Source organism: Microcebus murinus, chromosome 20 (assembly GCF_040939455.1).
Source record: "Microcebus murinus isolate Inina chromosome 20, M.murinus_Inina_mat1.0, whole genome shotgun sequence".
Classification (NCBI taxonomy): Eukaryota; Metazoa; Chordata; class Mammalia; order Primates; family Cheirogaleidae; genus Microcebus; species Microcebus murinus.
This window is the reverse complement of record NC_134123.1, coordinates 15,083,696-15,105,342: the sequence shown is the minus strand read 5'-3', so window position 1 is coordinate 15,105,342 and position 21,647 is coordinate 15,083,696.

Genomic DNA, 21,647 nt, shown 5'->3' with positions numbered 1-21,647 from the left:
CTCTCTGTTCGTCCTGCTTCTCCTCCTGCAGCCTATCATTAACCATCCACCCAACAGCCAACATCATCTTTTTTCAAAAAAAAAAAAAAAAAAACTAAACAGGTTCCACCCACCATCAAATGTAAAATAGTAAAATAAAATAAACACACATTTAAAATAAAACAAACTTATGATATATAATGTATAGATATAGAAGGCATTTCTCTCTCCCAGGGCAATGTACACATGAAGAAAGAGACAGGGACCAGGGATTTTGTCTGATTTATTCATTTTTATAATCCCCAGTAGCTAAATCATTTCCTAAAATGTTGTAGAACTCAATATATTTATTGAGTTAGTTAATTAACTATGGGTATTTAACATCTCTCACTTTGTTCTCTGACTTTATAGAAAGTGAAGTGGATTATCCTCAGGATTTGGTTTTGTCCTATGTCTTTCTTCCTATTAATGATTCTCTCCAGCATGAGATTTAGTTCCAAAGTAAAAACAAACTAAAACCACAAGTGGGTCCCTCTGCAGGATAATTCATTATGGGTTTTAGCAATGCATACTGCTTAGAAAACTGTGCAATGGGTATGAATACTCTAGTTCTCCAACTTGCCAATGAGCAGTTGAATCAAACACAAGCACACTCATATATATACACTCCATCTCACATATACAAACACACACTTGAAAAGGATAGATTTTGAACAACAAGATAAACCTATAAAAAGAGGTGGGGGGATTCCTAACTACCCCCAAATTTACAAAACCCTCTACAATGTAGTTGCTACTTTGTGTTAGCCTTATAATGCTTACCTTGGGTCTATGGAAAATCAGAAACACATACAAAGCTGAAACGTACACAACACTCTTTAATTGCTTTTCCCTTAAATATAAAAAGCCCAAATAAATCTCTGAAACTATGGACATTAAGGGCCTTCTTACATTTTTAACCAAAAGCCATTTTCATTCTCTAATTCAGTTAGGGAAAGAAGATATTTCTCTTAATGCCAAACAGAGTATCAGTATTCTATGGTCCAACCCTGGCATGTTTTAAGGGAGGTTAGTGATTAAATCATTGGAAAGCAATGGACCTTTAGGGATCAATCTGGATAATCATGTCTATTCTAGGGAGCACATTTGAAGGGGTCCTTTGATGAATTAGATTCTATACATACAAGAATTCTATATGTATTCTATACATACAAGACGTGTCCATGACTTGGCCAGAACATTAAAATAGAGCTTCTCTGATTGAAGTGCAATATATTATCTTCTTGCTGTGGCCCTTGAAGAAAACCACTTTTCAAAAGAGGAATAGATACATGATATGTATGTGTCGTTCATAACACTGATTTTCAGAAGCCTCTTTTCCCACATGCATTTAGGTCATTTTAGTCAATATACCTTTCCCTGGTGCATTGAGAACAAACTCCTAGTCTCTGGATCGTGAACTTCATTTCCTATACATACTTTCTTTTTCTTTTCATAGCACCTTTCTGTGAGCCATTAATTCCACTTTTGACACCTTAAAATAAGACTAAAAAATCAAGAATTTAGTTGCTGTTGCCTAGTCATCGACTCTTACAGATGATTGATGGAAGGACAGTGCTGTTCATATGTGCCTGGCAGAAATCGGGTTTGTGCTCCAAGAATCAGAAGATTGAAAGTAAGGAAGGGCTCCGTGATTCATAGCACAGGGTAGCAGGTGCTTGGAAGAGCGTAAAGAAGTGGGAAAATGCGAAGGTGGGTGGAATGTCTAAAGACTGTATGAACTTTAAGGACCAACCACCTACATGAATTTTAAATATATTTTAAAGTCATTGTGAGTCTTACAGAACTTCTGTCAACCAAAATGTTATTCATCGTTCATTTGTAACTTAGAAAAGAGATACAATTTAATTATATAGAAGGAGCCATGTCTGGTTAGCACTAAGCATTTTCTGATGTTGATTTGCTGATGTTTCCTATTAGCTTTTGTAAAAACTGCATGGCAATCCAGTTTGACAGATGTGCTAACAGAGATGGATGTGACATTACATTCTGGGTTTTGTTGTAGTTGCTTTTTTGGAAGAACATAAATGCAGTTCTGTGTGACTGATATCTTAAACTTCTACTATTCAGTGATTTAGTAGGTTTTATGGTAATATAGACCCAAATTTATGTAAGACTTTCAGGTTCATCTTATTATTTTCATTGTGAATACACTATGCAAAGATGACATTTGAAACATATTCTTCCTGACAATCTGGCAAGACTAAGCACATTTAGAATTCAGCCATAAAGGCCTGAAAAGGGGTGGATTCCATGAACCTGAGCTGGACCACTGAGCAATATAGAATAGGTTTCCTGGAAAGAGATTCTGTGATGGGGAGTTGCATGAAGAAGGTTTATTGGGAATGCTCTCAGGGATTACACCTGTAAGAAGGTGACAGAGGCAGAATTGGGCAGAGAGAGAAGCTGACCTACAATAAAGTTGCTATAGGGGTCTCATAAAATCCTACAGAGAGCTCTGAAGATGCTCTGGCCCTTTAGAGTTCTCCAACATTGAGCCAAGGTGGCTGGGACTTTGAATCTCTACATCAGCCAAGCATCACCTGCGGCTGAGAAAATGCCCAGTGAAGGGCAGATCTATGAGCAATTGGCAGCTGATAGTGCCAGGAGTTGAGGAATAGAGGCTTGTACCCTGAAAAGGGATCTACCATATGTTGCTGGTAACCAGAAAATGAGAGGCAAAGGACCGACTGAAATCAGAATGCATGTAGAACCACGAATTCAAATGTGGGGACATATACTTCTGAATGAGGGATGACTCCCATAGAGACCTCCAGCAGGGACACTGATGAGCCAAAGTTTTAGAATAAGGGAGAAAGTACTGATGAAATGTTTATCAAGATGATGGGGGTTGATTTACTGAGGGTAATATCCTGATTGCAAGACTTTAAAATATCAAATCTTGAAGTTACCATAGTGAGACAATAGAGGATGCTGGTAGAATGTCACAAAGCTAGGGTAAAAAACAGATATATCATTCCTAAAATAATGAAAACTGATTTCACTTATGAAATCGGTTTATACCAAAAAGGAGGGTTTTTTGTCAGAAATAAGTATTCCCTTCTAGAATTGCAAAAACAAAACAAAATGAAGAAACAAAAACAAAAAGCAAACAAACAAAAAACAGAAAAAAGAGTAGATAGAGCTAAAAAGTTAGATCAAGAAAGCATAAACCTTCTAGAGCATCAAAGAAGGATTTTATGGGTTTACAGAAGGTCTCTTAAGAGTGGTACTATTGACATTTTGGATCAGATAGGTGTTTGTTGTGGAGCCTGCCCTGTGCATTGTAGGATGTTTAGCAGTATCCCTGGCCTCTACCTCATACATTCCAGTAGCAATAACCCCTTCCTCAAAGTCATGACAACTAAAAATGTCTCTAGATATTGTCAAGTATCCATGGGGAGAATCACTGCTACAAATACTCGCATTTTCTTTCATTTCAGTTCAGGTTACCAACTACTCTGGTTTGCACAGGGCTGGGGTGTTTCTCAGGATATAAGAATTTCAATACTAAAGACAGGAAAGTCCCAGGTAAACAGCTCAAGTTGGTCACACTAATTGGGCTCTGTTGTTTGTTGGACCCAAAGAAAAACATTTTTATACTAACTTAAATAGTATGCAGCAGAATTGCCTAGCAAGAATTTTCTTTTGCAACTAAAATTATCTATTTTCTTCAGGACCTATTGGGGTGACAAGCTATGATTTAAAAAAATAAATTCATCGTAAGTTTAGTAATTCTAGTAAAAGGTATTTCACTAAAACCTGACTGTATATAAAAATGGATTATATTATTTTTCACTTGCAATGAAACCATGAAAGTCATCTATGTAAAAAATGGTATTATACTTAAAAGGTCTTAAAAGAGAATGATTTTCACCAATAAGTTTAACATTTAACATGAAAATCCAAACACTTAAAGAAAATTAAAAGCTCGATGGTTTATAATTGAGTTTTCAGCAAAGGTTTCTTTAAAAAGACCCACATATTTATCCAATCCATTCATTTGCTTCAGTAAATTAAGGAGGTTGAAGAGAAAATGGTTTACTCAGGGGCACACAGCTAGCGCTATGCTCTCAATATGTAGGCATCCTAAATATAGCAATGCAAACTAATTGAAAATTTACTAGTGAGAGTAAAACTAGGTTAAATATTGTTCCTCTTGCTTAAAACTCATTGTTTCATCATTAAACAATGCTTATTAACATCCTACTTTTGCTAGGAACACTGTTAAGTATTGGGGGGGATGCAAAGTTCAATGATACTTTTCCTACAAGACAGTAAAATTGATGGGCACCAGTAAATCACTGATTGCTATACATTGAGATAGACAGAAGCAAATATTAATGATACTAATAACAATAAGTCTTATTGATCATGAACTATGTGCCCGGCATTATGTTCAATGCAATCGTACTCTTATTTCTCAACATTCACAGCAATCATATGAAACAGGAATGAACAATGTTCAGATTTTCTATTTTAAAATATATAACTGTCTCTATACATAAACTGAGCCTAAGATTTGGTGAGTAATTTGCCCAAGGTCACGTGTTTTGCAAATGATGGGGCCAAGATCCAGACTCTAACTCTGGAAAGTATGCTCCTAACTGCCACTCTACTTTCTGGCAAAATACTTTACCCTTATTTCTGTTTCTTTACTAATCACAGTTTATTTTCACATTTTTTATGGATAACTATGTGATTACTGTGTTCACAAGTATAACAGTGTGTAGTATGTATGTGTATAATGATCTTTTTTAGATTTTCTAAAATAGCCCTAATTTCTATAATTTGCATTATTCTCAGACTGTATTTCTTTACTTATAAGGCAAAAAATATGGGCATTCTAACAAGCAGTTACTGCTATTTGCCTACTAATGAAAGGAATCCGGATAAATGAGTTGCCCAAGTTTACAGAACTGGTTAAGTAGGAAATGTGGGATTGAAATACTGACATCTGACTTCAAAGCTTACTTATTAAGTACACTGCCTCACAAGGTTGTGAGGTGTATATGTGGTGGTGGCAGTGAGGGGAACATAGCCAGAAAAGAGGCTTATAGTTGCATGGAATTTTTCTTTTATGGCTTTCTAAAGACTAAAAATCTTCTTTATGCTATCAGTGGAAATAGTGTTGGGTAGAAAGCAAAGAAAATCTTCCATGAGCACTAACATCCTGTTTCCTCTTGTTTCTTGCTAATCAGGGGAAGACAGGTCCAAGGTCAAAAAGTCTGAATGCTTCTCTATGAAGCTGGCTTTGTTTCTTCTTATTCTCACTGTTGACTATCATGACCCTATGTTTAGAAAACCCATTTGTTGCTTGGGTCTTATTTGACACTTGAATACAGACATTCTCTTGAATATCTTTGAAGGATGAGCAGGATTCTCTGTGCTTCTCCCAATTTTTCAACCCAGTCTTCATAAGAGAGGGAGGAAAATGAGTCATCTTTTTTGGCTCATGAGTTCATGATTCATGGAACATCTCTTCAGAATAGATTATCAGATGTGGAGGCGAAAAGGGCACTGTTTGTCTTGTTTGGCCAGCTCTTGACCTACAGCTTGCTATAGTATGTAGAACAGACATCCGGTTGTTGAACATTTGCTGGTTTTTTAAATGTCTCTTTTTGTCATGGTACACTTTTTAAAGCTAACCATAGGTAACAGCCCAGGTTGTAGGAGGCATAATTAAAAAACAAGAGCATGTATCGTTTAGATAAGAAACTCTAATGAGGGCAGGAGCTTAACTTATTCTCCTCTTTGTTCTGAATGCCAGCAAAGTTATTGGCACATTGTGAGTGCTCAGCAAACATCGGGTATATTGAATTGAAGTGGATTTCGCTTATTGCAACAGACTCAGTTGAATCATATATGTTATATATGGTAACTTAAACTACTTCTCTTCCTAGTCAGTGGAGCTCAGAAACTGATCAAAGGAACTTTGCATCTACGTTGAAAGGCATATTCTCTTCAATGAGTAGCAGTGATGTGGAGTAGAATGAACAGGGGCTTGAGTTTCAGTCCAAGTTCTGACATTTACTCAATGAGAAAAGATGGCAACCCCCTTTGCCCTTTTGTGCACCAGGTTCCTTGCTTGTAAAATTTACCAGTAGAATTTTCTTTCCATATCTAAGGTTCTAGTAGTATCTAGACACAACCTTATCCACACTCATTTGGTTTTATGTTGAGAAACCAGTTGGAAATTTTTCAACTTCGGAGCTTTCAAGAAAAAAATAAAAACTACTAAGCTCCTTATTTTGAGCATGTTGTAGATGCAAAAAAAAAAAAAAAATGCAGTCATCTCCACATTTTCCCCAAATTCTCAGCATTATTCTGCAGATGGCACCATATGTTCTATTTTATAAACTCCATTTTATTTAGTTAAGGTGTTTTTGCTTAGATGCAAAGCCCAGTAACTACTGTTTGAGCTCTTAAAAGATAAATATATAGGCAGGTTTTCATATTTTAAAAATTTAGAAAAAGAAATATATTGATACCTATACTTAAAAATACAGGAAGTAAAACAGCAGAAAAAAAAACAATCACGCATTATGTGTATCTCACACTGGATTAATTTTTTCTCTTCTTGAGGCATCTCAGTCCCTCTGTCAACCTCTGCTGAAATGTCTGTCCCTGTCAATTGTCTGTCACTGCTAAATGTCATTCTTTCAAAGACTAGCAAACTTTCTGAGTGACATTGTAACTTCAATCAATTTGCATTTCTGCCACAGTAGAAATTATTTTTGAAAACTTCTGCATCCTTCCTAGGCTCTACAAGTCTTTAATTGCCTAGAATGTCACTTGATCTATAAATTTTCTGCATATTATTCCATCTGAAAGAAGCCTGAGTGAGCATGAGGAGCATTTCTTTCATAAAACGCTTTTAAACAAGTTCTACAATCTTGTCTGAGACACATTATTCTGGGATACTGAGATGACCTATTGGCATGGTCTGTTGAATTAATTTTTGATATTTGAGACTCTTGAGAGATACGGTACAGAGCCCTAATGGTAGTTACTAGACAGACTTTGAAGCCAAATAGGTTTACAATCATGGATTTCTCTTTTACCATTCCTGTAACCCCAGGTAGTATGGTGATTCAATTTAACTGTATTTCATGCTTTGAACATTGCGGGCACTTAGTCAATGCCCACTTTCCTTCCTTTGATGCCTGCCTCTGGGAAAATTTTAGAAGACATTTCCTAGGGAGCCCAAAACATGAAACCTGAGAACAGGTTATGTATGTGGTGATGAAGAATCCTGGCTGTTGCTAGCAAGTCCTGATTTAATATATTCTGTTTGTTGTCTGTACATAATATGCATCCTTTTCAGATAACTTGTGCCATTCTTCATTCTCTGTCTCTCTCAGTAATCCTTCTCTTCCTCTCTCTCTCCTTCCTTCCTTCCTTCCTTCCTTCCTTCCTTCCTTCCTTCCTTCCTTCCTTCCTTCCTTCCTTCCTTCCTTCCTTCCATATGCTTCAGAAAATAGGTGCACGAAACTGACTATATATATATATATATATATATATATATATATATATGGATAGGCATTTATATTTTGAAGTTGAAGAAACTGAGATATACAGAGGTTTAGGAATGTGTCCAAGTTCATCCAACTAGAAAATGCTAGAGCTGGTTCTGTCTGGTCTTTCTACTGCACCAAGCTGCTCTACAGCAGCATTTTATGGCCATCCTATTAGTTTCTCTGATTGAATGACACTAACCTTGCACTTCTGTTTCCCTCTTAGGGAAGGGCTGATTCTAAGCCTAATAGCAGCTATTAACATTCAAGCTAAGAACATACAAGGTTCTTTTAAAATGTAGAAATAGCTTTGAGATTAATTTCTTTTAAAGCAAACTTGAACTAGCTTTTCTATTGATGCTATGAAGAGGAAAATAGTCTTGCCCAAGGTCGATAAAAAATTGAAAAGTGAGGTTAATAATAAAAGCAGAATTAGAAGCAGTTTCAGTGGTGATGTGTCATGTGCAGGCCTATAAAATAAATAGCAATTATCACATTAGAAAAATGAGTCTCTTAGAATGGGAGCTGTTTCTGACAACTCCATCTATGAACCACTTTCCTCTGGCTTGCTCACTTTGTGTCTCTTATTGACTAAACCAATGCACAACACTCCCCACCCCTGTGCTTAAGATGAAAGCTATTTTGTTCCACAAAAACTCAATAACTGAAGTTAAAACCATGACATTAAAAAGCAGACTGTTAAATACTGGTTTAATGTATTAGCAAATATTTACACTTTGTATATGAGACAAAGATTACTTGCTTGTGTATATGATATCTATAGCATAATAATAAACTCTCAATAATGGTATTAGATATTACGTACAACATACATATTAACTGCTTGTTTGTGTCATTTCTGAATCCTTACAACAGTTCAATAAGTTAGTTATCATTATTGCCACTTTATGGACCAGAAATAGGAGTTTGGAGAGGTATAATGACATTCCCAGTTTCACAGTACTATTGAGTGGCAGAGACAAAGTTTAAATTCAATTTTGCAGGGATATCTGTTCTTAATCCTAAGTATTTATCACTTCCCTAACTTTGCCATACAGAATATCCACATAAAAATAATATCATGGCCACTACCAATGGCAGAAAGTCAAAATTCATCTTTCCAAAGCCTGGAGACATGAGTTCTGAATTTTTAGTTAAGTCAGGTAAGTACACATTTCGGTATAATTTATCTGTGTTTCTAAGTCATTTCAAGTCAAGTACAAAAATCCTGACTGCTTCTTGAGTTCTTTCTGATGAACTTGTTTATTTGTTCCAGAGATCACATGCAGTGGCAGCGTCATATCTGTAGCAGAATTATAGTCTTTCAAGTAGGGCAAGAATCATACTGAGGAAAAGTCTCTGCCCTTTTCACTCTTGACTTAAGCTCTTTCTTCACTAGATGACTTAGTGACATATGGCCATGACTAGACAAACTCCTGTGGGTGTCGTCCATGATACAAATGTAAGCATTGTTATGAATAATGTGATTCTAACAATGTCTCAAAAACAAAGGAACGCTACACCAATCAACACAAACTAGTTTGCCAGTCCTCAGAAAAAAAGTTTGGTCAGAATGTTTATGTTTAACCAAATTCTTTTGTTGCTATTGCTGTTGAGGTAGATCTCTTTCTGTTGCCTGGGCTAGAGTGCAGTGGCATCATTATAGCTCATGGCAGCCTCGAACTCCTATGCCCAAAGGATCCTCTTTGAGCAGCTGGGACTATAGATTTGCACCACCACTCTAATTTTCTCTCTCCTCTCCTCTCCTCTCCTCTCCTCTCCTCTCCTCTCCTCTCCTCTCCTCTCCTCTCCTCTCCTCTCCTCTCCTCTCCTCTCCTCTCCTCTCCTCTCCTCCCCTCCCCTCCCCTCCCCTCCCCTCCCCTCCCCTCCCCTCCCCTCTCCTCTCCTCCCCTCCCCTCCCCTCCCCTCCCCTCCCCTCCCCTCCCCTCCTCTCCTCTCCTCTCCTCTTCTCTCTCTTTTCTTCTTCTTGTGACAGAGTTCTCACTCTTGCCCGGGCTGGTCTACAACTCCTGGCCTCAAGCAATTGCTGTGCCTCCACTTCCCAAAGTGCTAGTATTACAGACACGAGCCTCAGAGCAGTGTCCAGAATTCTTTCTACGAAGCAACTGGTTTGACAACTGGGTAGATGAAAAGGAAAATCTGACTACTTCACACTGTTGTTGGTTACAGGTCATCCTCAGTTATAATTATCATAGGCATCATGTCCACTTGGAAATACCTGGAGGCCATTGGAGCAGTAATATCTGGGACCTAACTATATGGTAAATCAAAGAGCATTTCTAGAAAAGCACTCATCTTAGTGAAAGCAGAAGGGTTGAGACAAATGGCTCTCAAAGTGCAGTTCCCAGACTAACAATATTAGCATTACTTGTGCACTTGTTCAAAGCAAATGCTCAGACCACATTCAAGAGCTACTGAATCAGAAACCCTGGAGCTCGGTCTGGGAATCCATGTTTTAAACCCTCTGTGTGTTTCTGATACACATTAAATTTAGAGAACTAGATTTTGGTACAAAGCTCCTCAAATAATGTTGCATTTTAAAAAATCGCTTGAGGAAAGTTGAAAGTAATGCCAACTAGATGCAAATGTCTAGAGATAGAGTACAAGCATTTATTTGATTTTTTGCTTATTTATTTATTAGATGAATTTAAGGGGCAGAACCAGGACTTATGGATTCAGGGTGATGGCTCTGGAATTCTATAGACTTATATTCAAATCCAAATTGTGTCTTGTCTTGAGATTCTAACTCTTTGCCATCACCTTCTCTGTTAAAGGAGATTCGAATACAGCACCTAATTGTTTTAGCCCAGGTTATATGTCAGACATGGAATACTTGTTTTACATGCCTATAACACCTCATAATGTGGTAGATATTAACCCTATTTTGCAGATGAGGAAACTGAGGCATGAATAAATTAAGTAACGTCTCAAAATCACTCAGTGAGTAAATCATGGAACTCAGATCTGAATGCTGGTTTCTCAACCTCAAAGCCTGCACTCCAGTTGGCTATTTGGCAATGGTCTGTAAACACAGAAAGTATCTAGAGCACGTTGGTTATTTTCTTCCCTCCTAACACTTCAAGGTACATTTCTCTTTCTACTTTCTTGTATGTTCTTCAGCAGAATAACATCGCACTGCTAGATTTTCTTTGTAACCCTGTTTTGTAGCAGCCAATCCTTTTTTTCAAAAAAAAAAAAAAAAGGAAAGAAAGAGATTCCTACAACTTAAGAGGTAAAGAAGAAAGAGAAGGGAGAATTTGATTTCATAAAAGACTTAGGGTTTCTGGATTTCAAATGTAAAGGAAATAAAAACTCTGATAGTAGTCTCTTCATTCTATACTGCCCTATCGTCTTTTCCAGGTTTTTTTTTTCCCCTCCCCTACTAAACTTTTGTTTTTGTTTTCATTATAGGATGCAGTCATCATAATTTACAGCTAGGGAGCAGCTTTAATGTGAATAGCAAAATATGACTGTATTTGAAAATGACATCTCTTTTTGGTAACATTTATAACTAAGCAATTGGTAGCAGTGACAGCTGCTCAGGGAACAGGGTGATATTTCTATCCTTGTCCTGCTGCAAACATATTTTTTCAATAGTCTATGGATGGCTTTTGGTACTCTGTCACTGAAGGGTTGGAACTGGGCTCAATAGAATAAGTCCAAGTCTGATCTGAAAGAGCACTATAAGAAAGGTGAAGAAAAATACTTTATCCTAGAAAAAGATGAAATTTATTGAGTGTTTACAATGTGCCATTCACTCTTCTATGCACCTGCCACATATCATCAGATTTGATCCCCTTGAAACTCTATGAAGAATAGCTGTTTTGATTCCTGTTCTACAGTTAAATAATTTCCCCAAGTCCATTTAGTAAGGGACAGAGGTGGAAGGTAAATTCAGGCACTTTGCCTTCAGATAAATGGTTTCTTATTCTTTCCATTATATAAACATATTGAATACTCTTTTCTAGAGAATTCTATGTTGCTTCTATTTTTTTTAATTTAATTAACAACAGTTTTGTTTTAATGCCTATCCTGGGTTAGAGATTGCTGAGGATGCTGGAAATATAGAATAAATTCATGGTCATCCATATCTTCGAGGAGCTCATAATATTGTATTGAATTTACTGAAATGTGTCTTCCCTACCATACTGCAACTAAACTGTAAGTTATAGTTGGTACTGAACACACGATTATTCAGTGAATAAATGTATGGATGAACACATGCACTGATAAACAAGCCAACCTGGGAGCAGTAGACATATAAACAGACGCTGCTGACACATATGCCAATAAATGTTTTCAGCACAGATGGCTATTTGTCCCCCAAAATCCATTCTTCTCCTTTTCTTTAGCAAAGGAACCCCTGCTATTTATGTAGGCTAGTGAAACAAGAAATTCAAATTGTGTTTCCCTTGTTCAAGCCATGGTTGTTTGGGTTTTTCTCTCATAAGCAATTAATCCTAATCTTAGTGATTCAGAGTTTATACACAAACATGCATAAGGGGTTGTAGGAAGAAAAGTTAGGAAACATCTAACTTAAAAAGATGACTGAGAAGTGGGAAAGATTCCCAAAATGCAGGGGTAGAAAATTGAAGAATGAGTAGTTTTCCAGTTTCCAAGGTGAGGAAATGTGTTCTAGAATCAAATCATATTTCTAGGACCCAATGGCTAGGTCTCTCTCCAAGCCACTCCTTATTGATGATTTTTGATGCATGAAATTGATTCAAAATCCATTCATTAAATATTTACTGAGCACCCAATGCAGCAGACAAAGATTCTGTGCTCAATAGAAACTTACTGTCTTTCACAGATTGGGTCCAGTCTACCCTTCTAGCCTGAGTCCCCTTACTACTGAGCCAGCTTGCACTTTGTAAGTATTTAATGTGTTGGGAGAGTGACACCATGCCCTCTCTGACTTCCATGCTAGAACAGTTGTCCAGAATTCTCTTTTCTAGTTGTAAGGTCTACTGAAACCCCATGCATCCTCCTCCTCCTCTTCTTCTTCTTACTAGTCTCTTTTCCTCTTAGCTAATTCAGGTGAGACTGAAGAAGGTAGATGCCAGGTCAAAGGTGTCTGTGCCAGGTCAAAGGTGGCTGTGTGGCATAGAGCAGGAAGTCAGAGTTCAAGAAAGTGGAGAAAAACTTGCAAAACAAGCCTGCCGTACCTTGTTATGCCAGTAAGTAAGGAGGGATGAGCAGATGTTGAAGCCCATTTCAAAAGAACACAGAAGCCTCATTGGAAGGGGCTATCACTGGCCACATTTGGGAAAACTTGAGAATAAAAGATTTGATAGCAACAGCTTTATTGATTGAAAAAAAAAAAAGAAACAAATAAATCCATACTCTAATTTGAATGAATAGACTGAAAGTTTTATGAGAATTGGACTATGTGCACAGTTTCAAAGTAGCTCCCCATCAAGTACTTACTAATTGTGAAGTGAAAATTAAATATATTTCAGAGGCTGGGCCCGGTGGCTCACGCCTGTAATCCTAGCACTTTGGGAGGCTGAGGTGGGTGGATCACTCAAGGTCCGGAGTTTGAAACCAGGCTGAGCAAGAGTGAGACCGTGTCTCTACTAAAAATAGAAAGAAATTAATTGGCCAACTAAAAATATATAGAAAAAATTATCCGGGCATGGTGGCGCATGCCTGTAGTCCCAGCTACTCAGGAGACTGAGGCAGAAGGATCGCCTGAGCCCAGGAATTTGAGGTTTCTGTGAGCTAGGCAGATGCCACAGCACTCTAGCCTGGGTGACAGAGTGAGACTCTGTCTCAAAAGAAAAAAGAAATATATACATACATACATATATATATATGTACATATATATATATATATATATATATATATATATTTCAATGGATAAGTCTGCTAGCCACCATCTTTACCAAGGGATCCAGGTGAACATCAACCAGCAAATGTGACAAATAGAAAGTGAATGTCATGTGACAAAATGCAGTGAGAATAATGCAGCATGATGTATGGCCTGGGTGTGATCATAGAAAATTATCAAACAAACCCAAACTGAAAGACATTCTCCAAAGTAACTGGCCTGTAATTTTCAAAGCTAGTAAGGCCACGAAATGGCAAGACTGAAGAACAGCTTTAGGTTAAAGGAGAATAAAGAAATATGAGAACTAAACTCTAGACTCATTTCCCTTTTCTGTAAAGAGTACTTTTGGCTCTACTAGCAGGACTTGAATGAGTCTGACGATTCAATGAGACTAATGCATGAGTGTTAGTTTTCTGGTCGATGGCTGTGGTGTGGTTAAGGAGGAGAATGTACTCATTATAGGCACCAATAGCGTTGAAGCTGCACATAAAAGTGATGGAAGATGATAGGATATCTGTTGGCAACTTACACATATTTTTAGGAAAAAATTTAAAAATCCACAAAATGAGCTTATAACTGTTCTGTAACTTTGATATTGCTTTAAGATAAACTAAATAAAACGGAAAATAAGGTGGTTGCAGGTAACATTATCCTTCGATTTGCTCTTTTTCGTCCACCTCTGAGGCTGACCCTCCTCCTGCCTCAATTTTGTGGCTTAGAGAATAGTACATGATCTAAATTCACACTGATATGAGTTTAAATATAAGATTATCCTCTGTGTAGTTCATTTTCTATGTGACCTTCGGTAAATTACTTACCTCCTTGAGTTCAGTAACCTCCTCTGTAATAGAGAGAGAGAAAAAAAATAATAGTATTTATCCTTGAGGGTCATTGTGAGAATTAATCAGAGCATGCCAAAAGAATCACACAGCGTCTCATCCATAGCAAGCACTGAGCATGTGTTAACTCCTGTACTTGACCTCTTATGTCTCCATGTGTACGTCAGGATGCCCAGCCACCTCACTGTCGTCACGTGAGCCATGGCCAGCCAAGGCACCCTCAGACATACGACATCTCTCAGCCTTCTCTGGCATGACTCCTTTCGCAGACCTCAAGCTTTGAAATTTCAGAATCCCTGGTAGAAGACATGGCAGGCCAGCCAGTAATCAGAGTGCCCTTTTCATCTCTTGACTCATGTGATCCTTACAACCTTCCTGGGAGGTACAACTATGTCCACTTTACTAAGAGAGAAAATGGATTCCAAGAAGTGAAAAAGACCTTGTCGAATTATCTCAGCAAACAAATGGCACAGTCACAAGACAACTCTTCTGGTCCACATCATATGTTCTTTCTACTACATTATGCACCCCTGTTTAACTGTGATTTCTAGTCATTATAAGAATGGCGCCGATGATATTGCAGGCATTAAAAAGTGGGAGCTAGCGCCAGGCATGGTGGTGCACACTAGTAGCCCCTTGGAAGGCTGAGGTGGGAGGATTGCTTGAGTCTAGGAGTTTGAGGCCCAAGTGTACTACAATCATTCCTGTGAATAGTCACTGTGCTCCAGCCTGTGCAACATAGCAAGACCCCAGCTCTAGAACATAAATAAATAAAAAAATATTTTTTGTAAAGTGAGAGCTATAACAAGAGCATGAGAGTGTGTGTGTGTGTGTGTGTGTGTGTATGTGTGTGTGTGTGTGTGTGAGAGAGAGAGAGAGAGAGAGAGAGAGAGAGAGAGAGAGAGAGAGAGAGAGAGAATTGTGAAAGTTTGCAAAACCCTCTGAGGAATCTGTCTATTCCTCTTTTGACAATGGAGGAGTTCATATTTTGAGCACTGCAGATAATGAAGGGGGGCAACTATATCCAAGAACTAAATATGAAACATAAGATTGACACCCCAGATCCCTCTCTCTTAGAAAGTTGTGGGCAAAGGTGAAGACAATAAGTGCTTAGAATCTTCATGAAAGGAGAGCTCTGGTCAGTCATCAGACATGGTACTATGGTAATCCAGACAGAACACTAGTGCCTGAGCAATTTCTTTCCCAGAATGATCTAATAAAAGGTATGACTAGCTGAATTTTCTTCATAGATTACATTTTAAGCAAATGTCTGGTGTCTGCAAGAGGAATTATTGCCTTGAAGTCATTGTGATCAAAATCACCAGAAAATTTTCAAATAGCATTCTTTATACTATGTAAATTAGACCCATAGTCCTAGGAAGTATGAGGCAGCTTTTGAAAATAAACAAATATATTTTGATCTAAGATAATAATAGAGCACTTTTAACATTGTTTGGAAATAATCTTAAATTCATACTGTCATTTTGAAAATATACAAGTAAATACATGCGTTCTTCACTGGACTCATCTTAATTGCATCTGTTCACCTGTGGCCACTTTTCAAAATAGTAGGTTTAGAGGAAACTATCTTATTTATTTTGGCCAGTCAATCTTTCTGTGCATATTTAATATCAAAAGATCTTCTGTCCCGTTTATGGGATTGAAGACAAGAAATATTTTGCAAATGCTTACTGTAATTCCCTGACCCTCCTGGGTGTTTGAAATTCACAGATTGCAAAGCCTTGTGACAGAAGAGAGAGATACACAAACCAAGAGACTGAAAGTCTGTCAGTTCTTCATCATCCTGTTGATAGCCAGTGTAACAGGATGCTAACAGGGAGCTCTTGTTGGCTCAGAATATCAGACGAAGCCTAAATCTGAAAGCATTTAATAACAAGTACCCCGAGTTACAAAAAGGCATTACCTCATCCATGCAGGAACCCATGAATGTAGTGGCGTCTTTGGTCCAAGACCAACACCAAACTCCAGATTGTAGGTAAGAAAGGCTTAGAGAACTAGAGGCATGCATCAGAGGTACCTTTATCAAAATTTTAGGCCTAAAAGGGTGTTCTGTGTTGCTAGATATGCCCAATCAAGGTAAGAAAAGGCAAGTTTAAAGAGAACAACTTCTGTTGGAGAGTAGAGTTGCCTGGCAGGAATGGAAACTAGAAACTCACTCACGAAGGGATGGGAGTTGAGCTTCAGGGACTCCCAGGACTGTCACAGCACAGCTACTGGAACAGAGGGAATTGTTATACTTCCAGTGATTGGCAAGAATGAGGCAAGTGGGCAGCACAGATGGGCATCTCTCATCTTCTGCTGAAGTTTCCTTGAAAATATACAAGTAAAGGGAATTGCAAGAGTCCAACAGGAGAGGGCAGCACCTGCCTCAGGTAGTAGTATCGGCCCCAGGGCAGGAGAGGACTAGATTTGGGGCTAACACCAGCACATTTATGAACAACCAAGAGAAAGCTATACAGAACACTTCTAGGTGAAATCATTTTACTGCCCTTTTCCCTCCCATCCATCTCCTTTGCTCTGGCCCCTACAGGACTCAGAGCAATAAATTAAGTAAGAGAGAAGAAACAAACAAACAAAAAAGGATGAGTGAAAGATCATTTCAAACTCCACCTGTACGAAGTTGACTTAAAGATTATGGAGACTGAGCTAAATTGGAGGAGCAAAAATATTTTCAATTAGTGGGAGAAAGAAGTTTTTATATTCTACTGAATTGGACATTTAAATATATGTAAATGAGACTGTTTCAATGCCAAAAAGAGTCACAAAAACTAACAGAATCTGCTTGATGCAATACCTGCAACTGAGTGAGGGAGGTAGGAGACCTTGTTGGAAGAACCGTGGTAACAAAGAATAAATGTGCTACTTTCTTGTGTCCACTCCCTCCACCACTCATTCTTTTAATTTAGTTACTCTGTGCATTAGTTTGTTAGGGCTGTCATAACAAAACATCACAGACTAGGTAGCTTAAACAACAGAAATTTGTTTGCTGCTAACAGTCCTGCAGGCTGGAAGTCCAAGGTCAAGGTGTCAGCAGTTTGGTTTCTTTTGAGGCCTCTGTCTTTGGCATGTGGATGGCCATCTTCTCCCTGTGTCTTTCTTCACATAGTCTTCCCTCTATGCACTGCCTCCCATTCCTGGTGTCTCTTGTGTGTCTAAATTTCCTCTTCTTATAAGGATGGCCAGTCATATTGGATTACGGCCCACCCTACCAGCCTTACTTTAAATTAATCACTTCTTTAAAGCTCTATGACTAAATACATTCACATTCTGAGGTAAAAGGGGTTAGGACTTCACCACATGAATTTGAGGGAGACACAGTTCAACACATAACACTCTATTTATGAAATGCTTTCTCTATACCATAGAGCCTACTAAGTGCTTTCCTAATAACAGCAGAATGCCCGGCACCTAGGACATTGTCAGTAAAACTTAGCTAAGCACTGCACTGTGCATCGTGTTGCTATGGTTTGAATGCGTCCCCTCCAAAATTCTTTATGCGTTATTTTATCTACATCTCACAACATTTTTAATTAGATCTATAATTATAACCTGAATATAGGGTAGTAAACAGAGATATAGAGTAAATAGGTAAAATTTCCAAGATTTCATAATTAAGAGTAATTCAGCTAAAATTCTAAGACAGGCAGTAAGGTTCAAGCTAGCTTTCCTACATTTATTGTCTCATGTGTCATTTCATATATGTAACTATGGGATAGTCTATCTCTATAACTCGGTTTTCAATTATGAGAGATTTCTAATGAATATGATGTCTTTTAACTCCACTCTTCTTGTAATTGATATAAATATGTATAAAAATCACTTAAAAATAAATTACATATAATCATGTATACATAAAATTATGAATGCATTTATCCTTAAACATATGGCAATATTATATACATTTATGTGTATATTTTTACATAAAAGAGTTAGCTGTTTTGTAAAATGACTAAGTTCACTTCAAAGTATGGAACTTGTTCTTTTTGGTGAATTTTAGTGTTGCTATTTAATTAAAGGAATTAAAAAACAACTGAAGTTATTATAAAAAAAATGTCTATTACTAATATTTGTTGAAGGTTTCTATGTGCTGAGACCTTTAAACATTTATTTGGTTCCATCCTCCCTGTAAGTCTTAGAGAATCAACACTCTGTAGATAAGAAAACTAAGTCCTGGAAAAGTTGTCACAAGTGTCTGCTTTAGAGAACTTGATTGATATTTGCCAAGTCTCCCTTGTGATCCAGAGCAGGGAGATTAAGAAAGGTGTTTCCTGACATAATGGCCAAAAACTTCCAATTCTTCTGAAGAACTGTCTTGTGACCTCTCTCACAAAAAGAGCAGAACAGAGTCGAGAACTAAAAGGGCACTCTATAGTAGATAAACAACCCATCAGAGGTGTTGCTACCGCGTGAATTTGTCTCCTCCAAAATCTAGGTGTTGCCAATGTAATCATATTACGAGATGGGGCCTTTAAGAGGTGATTAGGTCATTAGGGATCCTCCCCTATGAGCAGGATTAAGGCCCTTATAAAAGAGGGCATTCTGCTATCTTATCTCTCTACCTTCCGTCATATGCTAACATAACATTCCTTCCCACATGAAGATGCAGCAAGAAGGCCCTCATCAGATGCTAGCACTTTGATCTTGTCATTTCCAGCCTCCACGACTGTGAGAAATAAATGTCTGAGCTTTATAAATTATCTAGTAAGTGGTACTCTGTTATAGCCACACAAAGAGACTAAGACAGGTGTTGATAAATCAGGTGTCACAAATTAGACAGAGGTTGCCATTTCAGAAATTTTAGATTACTAGATTAGTAAGGGAAAACCACTTCCCTTGGAATCCAGATCCCAGCAGGGTATGGGAGATGCATGTGGGCTTTCAGACTCTTGCTTTATGGAATTTTTGTTCTAGTTAACAGTTTTTTCATTACAGCTTGACAGTGTGCCAAGCACTGTACTTGCTACTACGAACAAACATACATTATAATCTCTACCCATAGAGTCACATACATAATTAAGAGGAACTGAAAAATATATTAAAGCAATGTGATTTTTATGGTAAATGCAATGAGTAAAATCAATTGTGTTGGAGGAGGGATGACAAAATGGAGAAAGGAAGGAAAGAAGGAAGGAAAAGACAAAGGAAAGAACGAAAGAAAGAAAGAAAGAAAGAAAGAAAGAAAGAAAGAAAGAAAGAAAGAAAGAAAGAAAGAAAGAAAGAAAGAAAGAAAGAAAGAAAGAAAAAGAGTTGATTTCAGAAACATAAAAGAGGTATATGGAGGAAAAACCCTGAAAACTGAAAAGTGGTTCCTGATAAGTTGTACTCCCAACAGAGAACTCACTTTCCCCAAATTCCTATTGATTTTTGTCTTGTAAAGATAAAGACCCAATAGTTTGTTAAGCCTTATTGATGACGATATAGTGAACCTTCACCTCTCCACATAGCCATTCAATCTTTCAAAAAATTCCCAATGGATGAGATGTGCTTTATAAAACATCTATCATTATGGGTGCTATCACTATGAGTCAATTTATTTGAAAGTGTTTCCTAAAAAAACCACATTACCTACTGACTAATAGGGATCTGCATCAATAACAGAAATCCTATAGCAATTATTTAGCAGTGCTACAAATACACAGTATGTATACACTTTCCCCCCCTCTCCTATTCTGAATGCTATTTTCTTGAAAATAACCAAATATATTTACATCAATTCTTTCAATTTTTTTTCCAGATAAATTGAGTAGCTCTATTCTTCCATTTCAGAAAAAAAAAAATTTACCGGTTATTCCTGTTGGGTGGGGCTATTGAAAGAGATAGGAAAAGTGGAAATTCTAACCTCTTTTAATTCACCCCAAGGCTTCTGCAGTGGGTCACAAAGCCCTGAAGTGTTTGCTATTCAGCTGTGCATGGTTCAGGGAATCTACTCAGAAACGATACATCTGTTTATACATCTTCCATTTCACTATATTTTCATTTTGATTGATTTTTACAGTTCTTTTCTGAACTTGGAGATAAAAGGAGCTTGGCACTGACCACTTGATATTAAAGAATGCACTGAACACTTGCTCTTAAGAGAAAATTGGATCCGTGATGTGACTATTTTTATTTAATGTCAGGTAGTCACACTTGTTAAGACCTGCTTTTCTTAAGTCTCTGCAATTGCACTTACAATGAAAATTCATTTTCAGTGTTTGCTGTATTCTTATAGCAGGGCTTCATCTGTAAATTATCTATAATTTTCCTTTTATACTAGGTTGATTCCTCATACAATATGGCTTATTTTAAATTATATTACTATGAATTAATAAAAAATAACAATAACTGAATAATGTCCATAATTTAGTTAACAGTATTATATCAATGTCAACTTCCTATTTTTTTTTTTTTTTGCAGAGTCTCACTCTATCATTCAGATTGGAGTGCAGTGACATGATCACAGCTCACTGCAGCCTTCAAATCCTGTGCTCAAGGGATCCTCCTTCCTCAGTCTCCAGAGTAGCTAAGACTCCTGGTGTGCCACCACCCACAGCTAATTTTTTACAATTTTTTGTAGAGATAGGGTCGCACTGTGTTGCCTAGGCAGCAGTCGAACTCTTGTCCTCAGGCGATTCTCCCACTTGGCCTCCCAAAGTACTGCTCTTAGAGGTGTGAGCTACTACGTCCAGCCAACTTCCTGGTTTTGATATCATATTAAAGTTACATAAGATGTTGTCAGTGAAAGAAGATGGGGCAAAGGTACATGGTACTCTATTTACTATCTGTGCAACTTTCAGTGGACTCTGAATTAGTTAAAAATAAAAAAAAATAAAACAATTAGCTGTAAAAATAAAATAGTATCATAGTGTAACAAACATAGACTTTGGAACAATGACAGTTGGGTTCCTGGCTTCACCACTTAAAACCTGTGTAACTTTGGGAGAATTATTTGATCTCTCAATCATTCATTTTATTCATCTCTAAAATGGTAGTAATAGAATGAGTTGTAACATTAAATAGAAAATGCACCCAGTGAACCTTGCCTGGAAAAGCTGCTCAAAATGTGATGAGCCATTAGTGACACAGGATAAAGCAATAACAGCAAAAATCTGTGTTGAATTTCTTAATGTTTTTTATCTCTACCACACACACTGGACTTTAGGGAAAAAGTGTCTTTTAAAGATGTGACCTATCAGTCATTACAGACTTCTGAATTCCCCACTTGCATCCTTATCCTATCATTTTGAGATGATTGAAGGATAAGTTAGTGATACCAGGAAGAGGGTTTTAATCTTCTTGGCTCCCTCCTACCCGTCACAATACCTCCCTACTGGGATGCTCAGACTCACTGATCATAGGATCAAGACCCAAAGATGTTGGCTCAATATATTATCAGTCCA